The 19,506-nt window shown below is 45.3% G+C and overlaps 1 protein-coding gene and 1 long non-coding RNA gene across 2 annotated transcripts in view; one reads left to right on the top strand and one right to left on the bottom strand.

Annotated features, from left to right (window-relative positions):
* Positions 1 to 19,506, top strand: part of MAML2 (mastermind like transcriptional coactivator 2) — a 179,320-nt gene that overhangs the window by 106,179 nt on the left and 53,635 nt on the right. The gene's annotated exons all lie outside the window — the stretch shown is intronic.
* Positions 7,946 to 15,826, bottom strand: LOC143840598 (uncharacterized). The gene is made up of 3 exons (XR_013232247.1): positions 15,392 to 15,826; positions 11,342 to 11,651; positions 7,946 to 8,311 (listed from the first exon to the last, which is right to left on the bottom strand). It is a non-coding gene; the product is annotated as an uncharacterized LOC143840598 (long non-coding RNA).

Below are 19,506 nucleotides of genomic sequence, written 5' to 3'. Positions count from 1 at the left end.
TGATTGGGGATTATGCCGCCGATTTATGGTTTAAAACCATTAAGAACCATATTGGGGACTTATGACTGCTTTAATGGGGTTTTAATTTGTTTTTCGTGTAATCTGCCATGAGTCTATGGCAGGGGTAGTCAAACTGCGACCCTCCAGATGTCCATGGACTACAGTTCCCAGGAGCCCCTGCCAGCGAATGCTGGCAGGGGCTAATGGGAATTGTAGTCCATGGACATCTGGAGGGCCGCAGTTTGACTCACCCTGATCTACGGGATATAAGTCAAAATAATAAATAAGTAAATAAGTAACGTTGACTTCACACTCTGCTGTGATAACACCTGAATTCAAACCCTGCCCTCTTGAGACTGCATCCATAACATGTAACTGCACAACATGAAATGCATCAAAATAGACTGTGTGGATATTCCCTTTTTTTTTTGGCAGAAGGTTGTGGTTTGTGGTTCTTATAAGCAAGAATCTGGGGTGGGGACAAGGACAACGCACATACAACCAGCAGACAAATAGCCCGAAGAATGAAGTTTTATGCTGTGGTCCCTCTCTTGCCACTATAGGGTTGTCAGCCAACCTCCCAGTGGAGTCTGGAGTTCTCTCCGAATTAGAAATAATCTTTAGATTGCGCAAATGAGTTCCTCTCAAGGAAATGGCCATTTCAGGCCTGGGATCTGTGCTGTGCCATAGAGTCTAGGGGAAAGTCCTAGAGTGACATCATATTCCCATTGAAATCTTTCCCCTCCTCAGGCATAACCCCCAAACCTATTTCTCACACCAGAGTTGACAGCCATACACAGCCACCACCCAATGCAATATAAAACAGTCGTAAAGGTTCTACTGCAGATTTTCATTTTTCCATGTTGGACCCTTATTCATGCTTCCCACAGCTGTAGTTTTCATTCCATGGTAGCTTTACCCCATTCCAAGATAAATTCTCACAACACTAAAACATCCAAGCTGGGAGGTCTCCAGACCACCGGACTGAGATGCTATATTAAAAAGTCCCATTAATACCAAGGTAATTGCTGTTCTGAAGACAGTTTGATCACAAGACCACACTGAATGTTTAGCAATTAAGAAAGAGCCCGCCTTCCTTTTGATACATCACATATTTTCATAGTGAGATGCTCACCACAGCTCCAGGCGGGTGTGGAAACTTGTCTTCATAGTTCCAGCAAGGCTTGAATTCGTCATTGAATAAAAGACCTTGAAACTTCATGTCAAGGTAGTAGCTCCATATTCACACTTAATTGTACATTGATACAAAGTAAAGAAAAAGTGGGGGACGGATGGACCACCTTGACTTTTCTATTCAAAGCAAATATTCTGCACCCTGCTTCATTCCTCTCTACACGTGGAACTGGGGGGAGTGGAGAATTCCAAATGTAAATGAAGAAAGGGAATGAATATCTTTGTGCTATTCAGAGACATCCCACTATACTTGATTAGATGGTCGTGGGGTCACTTGGTGTGACTCATGGTCAGTCAGGATACTTCGAGAACATGTTAGGAGTCTGTTTATGGGAGAAGGAGCAAGACCAGTCTTTTCCTTGATCAGATTGATGGACCCAATAGATCACTTTATCCAACAATAGTCTGCCAGGAATCACTGGGAAGTTCGTAATCCAGAGTTATTAGTTCCCAAAAGGAAGGGTTGCCAGTTCTCAGTTGTGGGATTTCTGGAGATTTGGGGAGTGGAGCCTGGGAAGGCTGGGGTTTGGGGAGGTGCGGGGAGGGAGCTCAACAGGATATGAAACCTAGATTCCGTCCTCCAAAGCAGCCATTGTCCCCCAGGGGAACTGATCTTTGTCACCTGGAGATCAAATGCAATAGCAGGAGATCTCCACTTCCTATTGGAGGATGGCAAACATACACCCTCCCCCCGTAACCAAGATGGCAGGGCAGGGCTCGAGTTCGGGTGTTATCACAGCAGAGTGTGAAGTCAGAGAGTCAACTATTCATTCATTCATTCATTCATTCATTCATTCATTCATTCATTCATTCATTCATTCATTTAGACTTGTATCCCGTCACTCTCCACAGACTCATGGCAGATTACATGAAAAACAAATTAAAACCCCATTAAATTAGCCATTTTCCCCAGAGGAACTGATCTTTGTCATCCTGAATCTCCAGTTCCTACTTGGAAGATGGCAAACATACCCCTCCCCCTAAGTAAATAAAGTAAAAATCCAAGCTGGTTGGATCACTTTGAATACCCCCCATGTAGGTTCAATTCAATTCAATATTTATTCACGGTCATTCAGACCAAAACCCAAATACATGCAGTTAAAACTAAGACAATCCAAAAAGCAGGAAAACTGCCAATACTATAAAAATGTTAAAAGTCTGACATCATAGTCAGTATTTAAAACATACTTTAAGTTACCAGTTTAAAGAGAAAAAAAAATGGCTTTGTACTTATAAGGTTGGATCAGAGAGAATTTTTTGATCCATATACCGAGTACGCAATTTCATGGCGGCGGTGCAAAATTTAGCTGTGCAGAGAGTTATTTGCTTATCTTCGTCTTGAAGCAGTACCTTGATTTTCTCCTTTGTGGAAGATCTCAGGTAAGTGTTCAAAATTGGCTGGATAAAGGTGCGTCTGATAGTGTCATAAATGGGGCAGAACAGAAACACATGTTCATCTGACTCTATCCATCCGCTGGCACAAGGACAGAGTCTCTGAGCAAGGGGTTTCTTTTGGTAACGCCCCTCCAGCACGGCAGTGGGTAGAGCTGAGCATCTTGCTTGGGCGAAGGCCCTTCTATGGGTGGTAAGTTCTAGGTCTGACAGGTATGGAGCTGGAACAAGCGTGTATCGGATCCTATCTGGACACAGAAATTCTGGTGTTTTGGCTAGATCCCTTTGCCGACTGATGTCCTTGACCCTTTGTTTAATTATGGATTTAGCTTGATCTTGCTGTATGAAGGCTAGCTGTTGTTCCATAAAGCCAAGCTGTGATAGTTTGCATTTCACAGTTTTTAGCCAAATTGACTGAAAGTTGTCTCTTAAGATCAAAGCAGACAATCGCTTTGGGTCATAGGTTAGCTTCAGCCAATATAGGATCGATGACACATAGATCTTATCTTCCACACTTTGCATACCTGTTTCCAATCTCACTCTAGCATTTGATACGCACTTAGGGAGCTGGATGATCTTCCTTAGAAATATTGACTGCACCCTTTCCAGTAACATAACACTGGATGTTGGGGTTCCTGAAAAGGAGCCATAAAGCAGCTGAGAAAGTGTCTTGGCTTTGTAGAGCTCTAGGGCAGCTGGTACAAAGTATTTCCCCTTGGTTCGATAGAATTTGAGAATGTTGTTAGCCGATCTTTGGGCTTGCTCAGCAGCATATTGACAATGCGCAGTCCTAGCACATGAAGATTGTAATACAATTCCCAGGTACTTGAATCTGTGGACTTCTTCAATTTTATAGTTGTCTAGTTTCCAAATTTTTGGTTTGGTCCTCTTGCCGAAAATCATGACCTTTGTTTTTTTGTAGTTTACTTGTAGTTGTTCTTCTTTACAGTAACTGCTAAGCCTCCTTAGCATTCTTTTGAGTCCTACTGCAGTTCTGGAAAGTAAAACTACGTCATCAGCATAAAGGAGAATAGGAATTGGACGATGGGCTAAACTAGGGGATGAAATTCCTTGTCCTGGAATGAGTTAATTATACCATTAATGTAAATATTAAACAAAGTAGGATGTAGGTTTCAGTTTCTTCTTGTGAGAAATGAAGCCATGACTTTCCCCAACCGGGTTGCCTTTAAGCATTTTTTCTTCTCACCCAGTTTTGTCAAATTATAATATTTTATTGATGATTGCTGATGATGATTACATTTATACCCTGCCTTTCCTCAGAGGCTCAGGGCAGCCCACCTAGGATTAAAATACATCAAATAAAACAGTAAATATTAAGTTTTTGAAATATTAAAAAAATAATGTAATGAAATATAAAATAACTAAGCCAGTTTACCACTCCTCCTTCCCCAGGTGAAAAGAGGGAAGGATAATACATTTATCCATATGACATCTAGTTGGATGGGTTGTAGACAGTGAGGCCAGCAACTATAAGTTGTTGCCTGGTGGAAGAGCTCTGCCTTGCAGGTCCTGTGGAACTATTTGTTTAATAGTGCCAGCTCTGTTATATTTAAATATTTTTAATGGAGGAGGTGCTCTTGAAAGACCACTCTCCACTGATATTCTATACCAAGATCTCAACTATAGGGATACTAACAGATAACTTATTTCTTTCTTCCTGGTTCGTACCCATTCAGAACAAAGCAAGATCATTGGAAACTCACCAAGAATCTGTCCAGCTTTCTAGGGGAGAGGTTGTGACTCACTTGTCAAGTACACATTTGGAATGCAGAAATTCCCAACCTTCAGTCCATAACATCTCTAGTTTATGGCTTGGATACAAAAGAGTGTTTTTCCTGCAGGGTTCTGCTGGATTTTCACAAAGGGAGCACAATTTTTACACCTCCCCGTTCACTCTGCAGCCCCAAATCTCCCCACCCCTCCAAATGTGGGGGGCCGTTGTGGAGACCAGCAGAACAAGGGAGACAAGAAAATCATGCTCCACAGGTGAAAACGTTATTCTATCCAATCCAAAGGATCCCAAATAACAGCTGTTTTTCTGGCTGTCTTCTGCAGTCTTTTTACAGTTTAAAGAGACTGCAGAGTTTAAAGGGACTGCTCAAGACAGCTTGAATAAAACTGAGTGATGGAGAATGGGATGTTCCCTCTGCTCAGCTATTTTTCAGGCGTTCTGCAATGACAATTGAAAAGGACTGTGATCCCTTTCAATTAGGTTTGCAGGGCCAGGAACTCCGAAGTGGTTTGGTTTGCAAACAGACTTCCTGGTTCAATTCATGGTTCAGCTGCATACCAAATCACATTTTCCCAGTTCATGCCCATTCCTACCTTAGAGCCTAAAAAGCCAATGCTGCTTAGAGTTGATTTAATTTATTCTATTTTCAATGTATACCCTGCTTTTTTTCCCATTGGAGACCAAAAATGGTTTACAGTGTCATTCTCCCTTTGTCCTCTTTGTCTTCATAACAACCACCTAGTAGGGAAGATTAGGTTGAGGCAGTGAGACAAATTCAGTGAGTTTCCATAGCAAAGTGCAGATTTGAACCAGATTCTCCTAGATCAGGGGAGGCCAAACTGCATGTGCTGGCAGAGGCTCATGGGAATTGTAGTCCATGGACATATAAGGACCCACAATTTGGCTACCCCTGTCCTAGATCCTAGTCTGACATCTAAACCAGGGGTAGTCAATCTGTGGTCCTCCAGATCTAAACCACTGATCTAAACCTCTGTACCATAGTGGCTCTCATTGTACTAAGCTGCATAGAACAATGATCTGACTTAGCACCTCATGGTGGTGTTTACTAGATTTAAAATTTATCCCATATCTGTAAATAAACGTCCGCTCTAGGCAAAGTTGCCTGGCACTCTTGTTACCTTATATATATTTTAGAAGATTACATCCATCCTCTCTGTCCAAACGTGTACAGGAGGTTAAGATTTATTTTATGTAATTGTTTCCAGATGTCCTTGGACTCTCTTTGCCTAATTTGAGTTTAGATTTATAATCTTTGATTTTGATTTTTTATGATGTACTGTTTGGCAGAAGTTGTACACAGTTTTGCAGGTTTCCAGAAGGGAAAGGTAGGGTAGAAATGTTTAAAAGAAATCAAAAGGTACACGGTTGAGAAGCCACCTGTATTCCAGTAGACTATATGGATGCAGCAAGAAATACGGCTTGCACGAATTTCTCATCTGAAGGCTGAGCTAGATGTTATGTTTGACACCTAACTGCCATCAGGGGACTTCAGAACACAAGCAGCGCCCCCCCCAGAGGCAAATAACATACTCTGCAGCTGTTTTGGGGGGGGGACAGTCAGAGCAGTGGCTGAAGCCCCTTCCAGCCTCTCGCCACAGTCTTGATCCGAATTAGAGCTCTGCATCCTGCAGAGCTATTACATTATTTGTTAAATTTCTATACTGCCCTCCAATATGGTCATGTACAAGATGGGTTAAAATTAACAGTCAATTAAAACCAGCATGCTACGTCGACCGTAACAATATAAAGCAAAAACATAAGTTACAAATTAGCAGCATTAAGCAATAGCAGCCTCCAGATATTCACTGCCCGTAAGTCTCCGGTCTGGTGTCATTCAGTGGGGGTGTTTTGTAGGGGAGGGCCACAGATGTTCTTAAGTCATTGGCCCCAACCAAAAGCTTGGTGGAAGAGCTCCATCTCGCAGGCCCTGGAGAACTGAGCCAGCTCTGACAGGGAACCCACCTCTGCCATCTGCAAGTCCTCTGTAGCAGCCACATGTCAAATATAACGTCGTGTTCAGACTTAACAGTGAGCTGACCCTGGCAGCGCCAAGATGTAGTAGGCAGTTGTTACTTATTCCAGAAAAACTAAAACCATGGAGCGTAGTATTTTGTTTTTCATTCTGTTCACAAAGTGTTTTACGTCATTCTCTTCTGCATTTTATCCTCACAACAGCCCTGTGAGGTAAATTAGGTGGAGAGAGTGTGATTGGCCCATGGTCATCCAGCAAGCTTCCACGGCACATGGGGATTTGAGCCGAGATTTTCTTTTGAATTAATTTCATCCCATTCGTTCTGGTCTGTCCCTCTGGGGCAAGAGAGAACAACTCTGCTCCATCCTCCATATGGCACCCCTTTTAAATACTTGAAGATGGTCTGATGCCTTAAAAGTTCCCATGATGAGCCAATTATCTCATTCCTTAATTTGGCCTTGAAGACGATAGGGGCCATGTTGGCAGAGGGCCCAGTTAGGAATACCTGCAAGATGGGATGCAACTGTCACTATACACCAGGGGTAGTCAAACTGCAGCCCTCCAAATGTCCATGGACTACAATTCCCAGAAGCCCCTGCCAGCGAATGCTGGCAGGGGCTTCTGGGAATTGTAGTTCATGGACATCTGGAGGGCCGCAGTTTGACTACCCCTGCTATACACATTAATCCTTGGGAGGAATCCAGGCTGCTTTGCCTCAGAGGCCCTTACTGAATTTCAAGAACAAGGAAGGGAGAACAAAGAGTAGGTAATAAAAGAGAACTAATGGATAAAACCAGTACTCTAGCTATTTATTACATACTGTGTCCAACCAGTTGCCCTGAACGACCAACAAACAAGACAGGAGCTAAGACTTCATCCTATGTTGCCTCCTAGCAGTGGTATTCTGAGGTTTACTGTCTTGGAATTTGGAGGTTTCCCCTATCCACCATGGTTACTTGCCATTGATAGACCTCTCCCACACGAACCTGTCTAATCCCCTTTTAAAGTTCTGCATTGACAGGATTTTCACAATCTAACTAAAGAAAGAAAAGTACTTCCTTTTGTACATTGATGGCTACTAACACTGTTTTGATTCACTAGACTCTGCAGGTGCAGGATGAATGTGGCTTTCTCCCCAGTTTTAACTGTTGATGTTGCATGGCTGTAAATTCACCTTCAAAATACAGGAGTAGGGTTGCAACTCCAGGGCCCATTATGCACGGAGTGGAAAGTCCACATTCGGGGTGGAATGGAGGCGGCTAAAATCACCAATTATGCACACAGCGGGCGGCAACCGGGCGCAGAGTCAATGTATGCCGCCGAAAAAGCCACGTTAGCGAGATGTGGAAGAAAGTGGAGCTTCCTGGGACCAGGGCGCAACCAGAAGTGGCTCCGGAGTATCCGCGTGCATAATCGGATACTCTGGGTTTTGCCGCTGTTGTGTTCCGTCCTGTGCGTAATCGGTTTGCTTCACTTCTTCCTCCTCCTCGTTCTCCATGCCGCCGTTTCAGCGGCCGTGCATAATAGGCCCAGGTAAGGAAATTCCTGGAGATGTGAGAGCAGAGACTGTGGGGGGGTGGAGTTTGGGGAACGAAGGCAACTGAGAAGGGATGTGATGACATCATCCAAAGCGGCCATCTTTTCCAAGGAAATTTCTCTCTGTGTTGTGGAGATCAGTAACAATTCCAAAACACCAGACCCTACCTGAAATTTGCGACCTTAGACTGGGGAGATCCAATCACAACCTCTTCAGTGTTGCTTTTGAGCCTCATTGTAGCTTATTTAGGACAAGAAGGATCTCCTTCTTTAATATGGCCCTAGGATTCATTTCCCTCACACACATACACTCCCAAAACCTTACCTGGATCTACTGAAGAGGTCCATCTGAATCTGAGTCTGTTCCTTCTGCTTGTGTGGTCTGTTTCTTTTGCAAAAAGCTGGCCAATTGGGTAGGGACATGATTGATTCCTGAAATAATACTGTAATGATACAGAACGATGAGGGGGAGGAGTTCAATTTTGTTTGTTTGTTTGTTTGTTTAGGTTTTGATACCTCCCTTCCCTACAGCTCTGCCTCCAATGCATATAGAACGTTTACATAGAACAATAACAATACCAATATAACAAATAATAATAACATATCAGCTAGAACAGCATTTCAACAAACAACTTTAACAAGCGCTTGGTAGGTTTGACCTCTCAGTCTGAGGGGGGGACGTCTCTAGATGTTTTGAGTCAGTCGGCCCCACCAAATGCCTGGTGGAAGAGCTCCCTTTTGCAGGCCTTGTGGAATTGTGGAAGTTCAGGCAGAGCCCTGATCTCTTTGGGGAGCTCATTCCACCAGGTGGGGGCCAGGACTGAAAAGGCCCTGGCCCTTGTTGAGGTCCGACATGCCTCTTTAGGGCCAGGGATCCACAGCCAGTTGGAAGTGGTGGAGCATAGAGCTCTTCTGGGGGTATAGGTATTAAATGTGTACACGGAATAAGCACTTCCGCCAGGCCTATGGGTGAGGCCTGAAATAACATCTGAAATCTGTTGACCTCCCTGTCACAATCCACCAGATTATACACCCATCAGAGAGTTTTGTATGACCCTACCCCCCCCCCACCCCACCCCGGTCCTCTTTCTGATATGACAGAAGGAGCTGAGCACATTTAGTACTTCTCTGTTTTTAATGTTTCAAAACTTACTTAATTTCAATTACTGTCCGGGTCTCTCAAGGCCTCCTGGTTGGGAGCCCAGACTTCAACACACACACATACACACATGGCAACTAGGAAGGCAGGTGCCAACCACACTCACCATGCCGACAAGCATCCCTCAGGGCAACCTGCCGCACGGCTGGAGACCCTGCCACGACTCCTGTGGTGTGGTGTGGTGTGGTACGGCAGGAGTTCTTCACTGTCAAGGCCAGCCCCGCCTAAACCTCCCAATTGCCATTTTTTAAATTTCTGTTATCATATTTATTTTGTCGTAATCCACCCCAAGTCCCTGGAAAGAAGGCGGAAAGTAAACGTAAAAATAAATAATAGAGAAATAAAAGAAGGATCGCTAAAAGTAGGGAAAGAATTGAGAAATGGAACAGGATGGAAAACTCTGTTTTCCAGGGGGCGGGGGGAAATGCAATGCCTTCCTTTTTATCAGTATAACCCTGGCATGTGAAAGTTCCTATATGCAGGATTTGGTTGCCTTTGGCAGCGCTGGAAAATGTCTCCATCGACAACGGTACAAGCCACAATTCTGCTGCCTCACTTTTCCATTCCGTTCGCCTTGCAGAGCAGCTCCAAGGAAAGAGCGGGCCGTGGCTGAAGGGCTATTGATTGTGTTGCGTAACGAGTTCTTTAAAGGAATGCCCTGCCAAAGAAAACCTTTGTTGCTTGCCGGCTGCCATAGTAACTGCTTTTGTTGGTGTTGGTGTTGTTAACAGAGAGGGAAAACCCTAGCTTTCCCCTTGTCTTTAGCGGAGAATGAGAAGACTCTGTTTCACGGGGAGACGAGTGTGACCAAATTCCTGGCTTTGTGTGAAGCATAATTCTGAAAATAAGCAGTCTGTATTGCCAGAGTAAAGCATTTGGGAAATGGGAGCCTGCATAATACAGCGGTTAAAGTGTCGAACTATAATCCGGGAGGCCCCGGTTCAGATTTGCCTACTTTAGAGGAGATACAGGATAGAACTTGGAAAGATGTGGTATGGATTATATCGCTACTATTTATGTGACACGCTGGAAGCACCGTATTTTGGTTTTGACGTTTAAGGCTATCCGTAATTGGGCCCGGCTTATCTAGGGGACTACCTAGTTGATCTTAACCCCTGAATAGCGCTCCACTCAGCTATTGCAAACAGGCTAGTAATGTCCAGCCCCAGAGACGTACATCTGGCCTCAACAAGGGCCAGGGCTTTTTTAGTCTTTGCCCCTACCTGGTGGAATGAGCTTCCGGAAGAACTATGGGCCCTGCGGAAGCTTCCTGAGTCTTGTGGGGCCTGTAAGATGGAGCTCTTCTGCCAGGCATTTTGTTGGGTCTAAGAAATGCAAATAACAACAAGGAACGGACCCTTCCCCTGAAACCTCACCCCCTGTGTGGGAGAACGGAAAGCAAAACGGGCAAGTTTTTAATGGTGGCTGACTTTAGCTGCTGCTATGACTGACGATGTATTTTTATTGCTTTTAATTGTGATGTTTTTGTTTTTAAGGCTATTTATGAAACTATGTAGTTAATAATATGATATAAACGGCCCCCGAGCCAGTACATCAGGAGTGGCGGTTATAGAAATCTAATTATATAAATATAAATAAATATAAATGCTCTTGATGAGAATGTAGATCAGCGTTTCTCAAACTGAAGCCCACAAGCCCTTTCGAAGGGTAGAGGGCAAGTCTCTCTCATACTGGGCTACCCATTTGCCTGGTTCTGCCAGGCAGACCTCTACCCACATCGCTCCTTCTCCACTGGTGCTCAAAGGGCTGGTGGGGAAGACGTACAGGGAAAGTTGATAGATACCAAAACGTCCTTCCTGATTTTTACCCGGAAGTGATGTCACAGGTCTCAAAATTTCTAGAGTGAAACCATAGAGTTTGTGGAACTCCCTAGAACATTGGGCCATATCAGAGTGGACTGACACTTCCTCTTCCTGTGCCCCCATTGAGAATGGGTGGTTTAGCCTTGACAATTGGAAATGTTGAAAATGTCAGTCATTTTCAGCTTTTCTACTTTCCGAAAACCTCATTGACTTCTGCTGTCGAACCTCTGCACATCTGCCGTCAGACCTCTGTGCTTTGTCAGCTGCACTGAGGAATACCTGATCGGTGTCTAAGACCCTCCCTCCCCCAGGGTTCCTCAATCTGAAAGCCACTGGCTTATGGGATTCCCTGAAGCATGACTGCCTAACAATAGGATATAGCTGTGTGCAGGCATGGGGAATCCCGCACATCTGCTAACCAGGCTAAAAAGCTGTGACCATTTTGTGAGCTTAGTCCTATAGGCGTTCCGGGATTGCAAATGATTACCAACCTGTGCTCAGTAATCTCCCTTCGTTTAAATCTGCTCCGCAGCATATTGGAAAGGCAAAATCAAATCGCAGCAGACACATTTTTTGAGGATTAGGAGCTTCCTGTGCGTGGCCGTGTGTGTTTTAATATTTTAAGCCGACTTCTCAAACTGGTAAACAATGTGCTGCTTCCACTGTTGGACAGTGTCAGATGACCTCTTTTACATGCCTGATTATCCTGTCGTCCTCTATAATGTCGTTAATATTTCTTTCTCGTCGGGCTGAGCTGTTATATTTTGGCCGTCCCTTGGTTACTCTTGGCTTCACGTCCCCCTGGCCACAAAAAAAGAAAAAGGTTGACATTAATTTCTGTAGATTAAGCAGTGAGGGATCGTTAATTTATTCATGGTTGAAAGGGATCTGAAAGGGAGGGGGGAACGTTCTCTAGAACAGAGGGAAAGAATACACATCTTGTACGGCACGGAGCCCTGATCTTTCATGGCTATTTGTTTCACACCGAGTAATGAATGCCCCGTCCTGATTAACAATTTTGACCTATTTAAAGCTGCACTGTTCCACCGCGTTCTTCTTTTGCTTCCCGGACAATGTGAACCACACATAACACTTTATGATCCATCAGCTGCAGTATTTGTGGAACAGATACCATCAGTTCACGCCAGCATCTGGAATCAGAGCCACAAAGAGGGGTTTCTAAACTGGCACGTTGTAGATACAGCAGAGGGAAATCTCGTGTGTCAACAGTTTAAATAGGCAAAAAAAATGCATTCAGTTCCACTAATATAGCCAGGGAGTGCTATTCCGAAAGAGGACAAAATTAAATAGATATTTACAAAGAAATGGATATTTATAAAGCATCTCCCTTTTTGTTCCCCTTGATTCGGTGGAGATTTTTGATCTCGAGAGCAAGTGGTAAGAAGCATGTATTATGTATTATCTGGTTGGCAAGTGAAACTAGTCTTCTGAGGTTGTAGGAGATTCATTGCATCCAAGCCTGCCTCCTACATTACACACTCCTTGGAGAAGCCAGTAAACATGAATATTTCCACTAAAGCAATGAGCTGCTTTTTTCTTTTCTTTTTTTTGGCTTGTTTCGATGTTGATTCTAAAGCAGAATTATCTTTCCGTTAGAAATCCAGCTGCCCCCCTTAAAAAAATACAGGCCTGATTCTTTTGTAAGAAAAGAAAGACAAGGCATGAACAGATTTAAAAGTAGACCTCAGATTAAGAAGAAGAGTTGGTGTTATATGCCGCTTTTCTCTACCAGAAGGAGTCCCAAAGTGGCTTACAGTCGCCTTCCCTTTCCTCTCCCCACAACAGACACCCTGTGAGGTGGATGAGGCTGAGAGAGCCCTGATATCACTGCTTGGTCAGAACAGCTTTATCAGTGCTGTGGCGAGCCCAAGGTCACCCAGCTGGCTGCATGTGGGGGAGTGCAGAATCAAACCCGGTTTCCTGTCAGAGTCAGACACAAGTTGTAAATATTATGAGCCATCTTGGTCTAGTGGTTAAGAGTGGTGGCCTCTAATCTGGAGAACTGCATTTGGTTCCCCTATCCTCCACATACATCCAGCTTGATACCCTTGGGCTAGTTACAGTCCCATTAAAGCTGTTCTCACAGAGAAGTTCTGTCAGAGCTCTCTATGCCCCACGAACCTCACAGGGTATTCGTTGTGGAGAGTGGAAAGGAAGGCGATCATAAGCCGCTTTGAGACTCCTTTGGGTAATCAACTCTTCTTCTCTTTTTCTTCTTTGTTAAGACGCTTCTGAGGACCTGATGGCCCAGGGCTGCCTGACTGTGAAGAGTCACCCTTTGCAGCCACTCAGTCAGGCAGCAATACCTATAGGGCCTGCTGCTCAGCTCTTAGGCAATGACTTCCCCTTTGACAATCAGCTGGGAAGCAGCCTTGAGCAGGGACTGACTCACAGCTGAGAGGTGGGGTTGGCAGCAGCTTTCCACAGAAATGACTCCGATCAAATGGGAGTTCCAGAGGAGTGGAGCCTGCAGAGGGGCCGTCCCAGACCATAAGGCGAATGGAAACCAGCCAAAGAGGTCACACTGGTTCTTGCTTTTCAGGTTGAAAGGAGCAAGGTCAGGAGAGAGGGGTGAACAAAGGAGGAGGAGGAGGAGGAGTTGGTTCTTATATGAAAGAAAACCCTTCCCTCTCATTCTGAGTAAAAACAGAACTGTTCGTGGCTGAATTTTATTTTATTCTCATGGCCTGTAATTTTGGCCGGTAGGTGGGATATTGTTTTCATCTGCCAGCAACGATCCTTCAGACTAAGACAAGGTCTCCACCATTACATAAATATAAATGATCTTTACATGATTTATCAAAAGACCACCTTTCGCCAGCCAAAAGATTCAGTGCAGATGACAAAGGAAACGACATCAGGACCATGAAACAATATCCCATTGGGGTAAAACAGCCAATTCAGTCCAAAGTTACAGGCAACAGAAAGGAAATGAAATTCAGAAAGGAAATGAAATGAAATTCAGTCATGAACAGTTCCATTTTTCGAATATGCAGAAGGGGGAGTTTTCTCCCTCGTCTCTTGCTCCACTGGCAGGAAGGGATGTCAGCCTCCAGGTGGGACCTGGAGGTCCAGAATTACAAAAATCTGGTCCATTGGGGGAAAAATGGATGCTTTGGAGAGTCAGCTGTACGTCTCTGTCCTCCCCAGGCTCTACCCCCAAATTTTCAGGAGTTTCTCAATCTGAAGTTGGCCACCCTACCCTTCCACTGCCTACCGATGGCCAGAGGGGACTTGTAGACCCCATCCAGGGCATTTCCTGATTTGAGTATTTTTTGGTACTTTTTGTAGGGTTGCCAATGGCCTGAAGAAGAAAAAATGCCCCGTTTATATAACAGATTCTTAATGGGATATTGGATACCAGGTGATATTATTTTACCTCCACCCCTGGAAAGTATCACCTATCCATTTCCATCCACTGAGCCTCTATTAAAGGGACAGGGCATTTTCTCTCTCTCTCTCCAGGCCTCTTGTAAACCTTAACTGTAGAGTGTTCAGTGCGTGTCATAAAATATCTGCCAACCCTAAACTTCTGGTTTACATGTTGCAATAAATTATTAGCTGAATCAGAACACTAAATAGCAGCAATAAACGTTGCAGCAGCATCAACAGCCATAATAAAAACCAAAACTATTAAAAATAATAGTGCAATACGCAGCCCAGGAAAATAATAATAATATTCTAACACATTTTCATTTGTATCCCATGGGCAACACATCCCCTTCATGTTGTTTCTCTGACCTGAAATGGTTCCGGAGAGCCGCTTTTTGCTCTGCCAGAAGTTTCCCCCGCAGGAAAATCAGTGGCTTTCCTTGCTGGCGAATGCTGGCGAATGCTGGCAAGGGCTCCTGGGAATTGTAGTCCATGGACATCTGGAGGGCCGCAGTTTGACTACCCCTGCCTTGGACCTTTCAAGTTGGGAAAGCCATCCTGGAGGGAAACCTCACTGCACATCATGGTCCTAGTGCAAATTAAGCCCATACACATCTGGGGATTGAGTTCTAAGCACAAGACTCTGGGTACTCATCTGATCAAAAGTCCTGCTGGTGACTACATCATAGAGTTGGAAGGGGCCACACAGGCCATGTGCAGGATCAGCCTAAAGCATCCATGAGAAGTCTCTGCCCAGCTGCTGCTTGAAGACCACCAGTGAGGGGGAGTTCACCACCTCCTTAGGCAGCCAAATATACTGCTGAACTACTCTGTGGAATTTTTTTCCTGATATCATTCTACACATAGTTTAAATCCATTGCTGCAGTTCCTCTCCTCTGCTGCCAACAGGAACCACTCCTTGCCCTCTTCCAAGGGACAGCCTTTCAAATATTTCTGGAGAGCCATCCTGTCCCCTCTCAACCTCTGCTTCTCCAGGCTGAACACCCCCAAGTCCTTCAGCCTTTCCTCAGGCCCTGGATCACCCTCGTGGCTCTCCTCTGCCCAAGGAGAATGGGCACAAGGACTCTGGTGCCTTGTGAAATCGTCCCTTGAGGATGCTTTTGGCCTTTTAAAAAGTATATACATACCTGCAGGAAATCCTGATCACAAATCCAAGCCATGCCTAGCCAGTAGGCTGTACCAGGTTTCATGAAATACATTTGGAGTGTGTGAGAAAAGAGAAGCACGGAGCAAAGTACATTTTAGATGAGTCGTGTTTACGAAGTGTTTAAAAGATGGGCCTGTCTGGAACGTAATGCTCTAGCTGAAATATAACGCACTGCCTGGCAACAACCTAGTTATTCACCGTCAGGGCTTTGAAAGAGCGTTGACGTCTGAAGCGGCAGACGGCCCCAGTGCTTCAGAGCAAACACCCAGAGTGGCAGGATGGCCAGGCCCCAAGATGACACTGTTCATCATGCGATCTGCATTTTATTTCTTGTGTCGGTTCTTAGAATCATAGAATCATAGAGTGGGAAGGGGCCATACAGGCCATCTAGTCCAACCCCCTGCTCAACGCAGGATCAGCCCAAAGCATCCTAAAGCATCCAAGAAAAGTGTGCATCCAACCTTTGCTTGAAGACTGCCAGTGAGGGGGAGCTCACCACCACCTTAGGCAGCCTATTCCACTGCTGAACAGATTATTCAAAATGTATCCCCCTCCCCCCCACTTATCCTTGACCGTTTCCGCACTGGGAACTTCACTGCCCCAGCTCCCGTGCAAGAGTACAATTTTGGGGGCGGATGAGGCACACCAGGCCAAGTGCTCCCCCGTGTGGGGGCAGGAAGAGATGGGATAACCTGCCACGACTAAACTCCAGTCTGCAGCCCGGCATGAAACCTCCAGTGCGTAAACGGTCTTTGTAACCTCAAAATAGCTTACAGCCTTTGAAACAATCGCTTACACTTGAGGCAGGTTGGTGTCTGATGCCCTGGCCCTTCCCAGCCATTGCATGAACAGCACTCCTAGGGAGCTGGAAGAGGGTTAAAGACCCAACAGACACAGATAACACACAGATAACCCTCTCTTTCTATCAGCCTCTATCCTCCAATCTGCAGTATGGGGATAAGTAGAGGAAGGGGGAGGCTGGTTTTATACTCTGCTTTGCACTATCCAAAGGAGTCTTAACCTGCTGGAGATGAAGCAGGTTTCCCTTTTGGGTTGTGGATGTGTCCTCCCACCCCTGTGGAACCCGTCAGATCTTGGGAGCCAAGCAGGGTTGGTACTTGGGTGGGAGAAGATCAAAGAAGACTGCAGAGGATGGGAACAGCAGGCTATCTCCACTTTTCACTTGCCTTGAAAACCCCTTCACGGGGTCGCTGTAAGTCAGTAGCGAGCGACTTGCCCGCACACATGTACATAGTGTAGTGTTGACAACTCTGGGTTGGAAAATTGTTGGAGATTTGGGGATGGAGCCTAGGAGGGAGGGTGGTTGGGGGCAGAAAAAGACTTTATCAATGCCTGGAGAAGATGGCAGCTTTGGAACCAGAATCCATGGCAGTGGTGGCCAAACGGTGGCTCTCCAGATATCCATGGATTATCCTGGGGGCTCATGGGAATTGTAGTCCATGGATATCTGGAGAGCCACCGTTTGGCCACCCCTGATCTATGGTATACTGTGGAATCCAAGAGAAACAGAAGTCCAAGAGTAATGTCACATCCCTCCCTTGGCTCCACCCTGTAAACCTCCCTGAATTTTCCAAGCCCGGGACTCTGGAGCAGAAGTTCCTGTCAGCTATAATGAATGGGCCAAGTTGCCTAAGAGAGGAAGAGGAGGCAATATGGGTAAGCTCCCAGAGAGGACAGGAAAGAGGCAGAAAGAGAGGGTGGTTGACAGACCATCGCTGTGTGTACTGAGTCAGCACTTGGGGATCTCCTTGACGCCAGATTACAGCTAAGGATTATGGGATTGGACTATTGCCAGTTTAGGAGGTTAACTGTAATTTTAATGGGGTACTGATGGTATGTTTTATTGGGGGTTTTTTCTGGGGTTTTATCTGTAACCTGCCACAAGACAGCGTGCTGAGAGTGGTGGGATATAAATTAAATAAATACAACAACAATAATAATAACTACTACTACTACTATGTCTACCCATTGGTTTACTTAATTTGCTTCTCTTTTGGTGATTTTTTTGTCCTATCAGCAATCCGTAGCACAAAAGTGGTATTAAAAAAGCCCTTTCTGTGTCCCCTGTCATACCAAACTAACTGAGGAGGGGGGTTCCATAGTTAGGGTCACCACCACAGGAAAATAATCATATCTCCTGTAACCCATCTGAGGCCCAAAGAACTCAAAGAGGCTCCTGAAATTAATCTGAACTTTGGGATCACATAATATGGAGATGCATGTAATCATCATCAGCTTCAGGCCAGTGCTCTAGGTTTTAAAACGTCTGATATCAATGTGCTTTCTCGCAATATAAAAATCCTTACGATCACTTTTACAACCTGAGGAACGCAAAGATTATCTTAGGTCTGGTAGCTACAGCAGTGGCAACAGATCACCGTCTTGGGGATTGTGGCAGATAATAGATCTTTCTTTCACTTAGCTCCCGAGCCCTTGGGATTTTGGAAATGCTACCGAGTTTTTAAAAAGTAAATTAATGAAATAAACACTGAGAAGAGCAAAATGTGCTGCCAAGACCTGGCTTTTGTTGCCTGGAGACTTCCTTCGTTCACAGGAAGAATTTGGAGCAGAATTTCTGTTGAGCAGAACAAGAGCAAAGATCACTGGGGGGGGGGGGGAACAATGCAAGTGCCGTCTCTGCCAGGTTTAGGCAAACGGGAAGCACATGGCAGAAGGGACAAGCCTAACGTTTATTATAACCTATAAAAACTGTGCACGTTTTAGAGCTTAACTCTGATCACTGTTATCGTTACGTTGGGATGGGATTGAGAGCTGAGGGTAGAGCCCATGAAATCTTCTATGGCTGCCAACCTCCAGATGGAGTCTGAAGTTTTCTCGGAAATACAGCTGATCCTCAGAGATCCATTCCCTTGGAGAAAATGGCTGCTTTGCAGTGTGGGGTGCATGCCATTCACCTCAAACGCCATCCTGCCTAAGCCCCAACCCCAAATTTCCAAGAATTTCTCAACCCAGAATTGGCAACTTTATAATATAGCTTTCCCTAGAGTTAGGTCATCTTAATTGTGTTCCTCCTATGTCAGCTATTCTGTGAGGCAGGCTAGGCCAGGCCAAGAGAGAATGATTGGTCTAAGGCAGTGGTTTCTCAACTTTCCCTTTAATACAGCCCCTCATGTTGCGGTGACCCCCAACCATGAAATTATGCAAGGGTTCTTTCACAGAAATTAAACCGAAACTCATCAATGGAATGAAGATCCATTGTTCATGATTGTATATCAATTTATTTTTTCCCGGGGTTTCTCAGTTCAGTTCTACCTCTTGTCCCACCATGCCGATCTCGCTCTTTTCCGCTGCTCCGGACAGACGAATGCTCTATCTCAATCTACCCCACAAGGCTGTTGTGTGGATGACGCCCCCTCCGGCCTACCTGCTTGCCCTGCTCCTCCTGTGAAAGGGTCGTTCGACCCCCAAAGGGGTCCCGACCCCCAGGTTGAGAACCACTGGCCTAAGACCACTCAGTAAGTTTTAGGGATGCCAACTCCATCTTGGAAAATTCCTTTAGATTTGAGGGGTGGGGCTCTGGGACAATGGAGTTTGGGGAAGGAAGGGACCTAATGAGATACAATGCCATAGTGTCTACCTTTCAAAGCAACCTAAGTAAGCTCCATGATTGAACGGGCGCTTGGCCCTATCCCTCTGAGCCAATTGGGAAGGGCAGGCTATAAAATTAATATTATTGCTAACATTATCTGTCTCTTGTGGCGCAGAGCCTCTTGTGGCGCAGAGTGGTAAGGCAGCCGTCTGAAAGCTTTGCCCATGAGGCTGGGAGTTCAATCCCAGCAGCCGGCTCAAGGTTGACTCAGCCTTCCATCCTTCCGAGGTCGGTAAAATGAGGACCCAGCTTGCTGGGGGGTAAACGGTAATGACTGGGGAAGGCACTGGCAAACCACCCCGTATTGAGTCTGCCAAGAAAACGCTAGAGGGCGTCACCCCAAGGGTCAGACATGACTCGGTGCTTGCACAGGGGATACCTTTACCTTTACCTTTATCTGTCTCAGTTTATCCCTGACTGAATCTCAGTATCTATTTCTGCATCTGTAATGATGGCGGAAGTAA

This window comes from Paroedura picta, chromosome 6 (assembly GCF_049243985.1).
Source record: "Paroedura picta isolate Pp20150507F chromosome 6, Ppicta_v3.0, whole genome shotgun sequence".
NCBI lineage: Eukaryota > Metazoa > Chordata > Lepidosauria > Squamata > Gekkonidae > Paroedura > Paroedura picta.
Note: the sequence above shows the minus strand (reverse complement) of the source record. Positions and strands in the feature narration are given on the sequence as shown.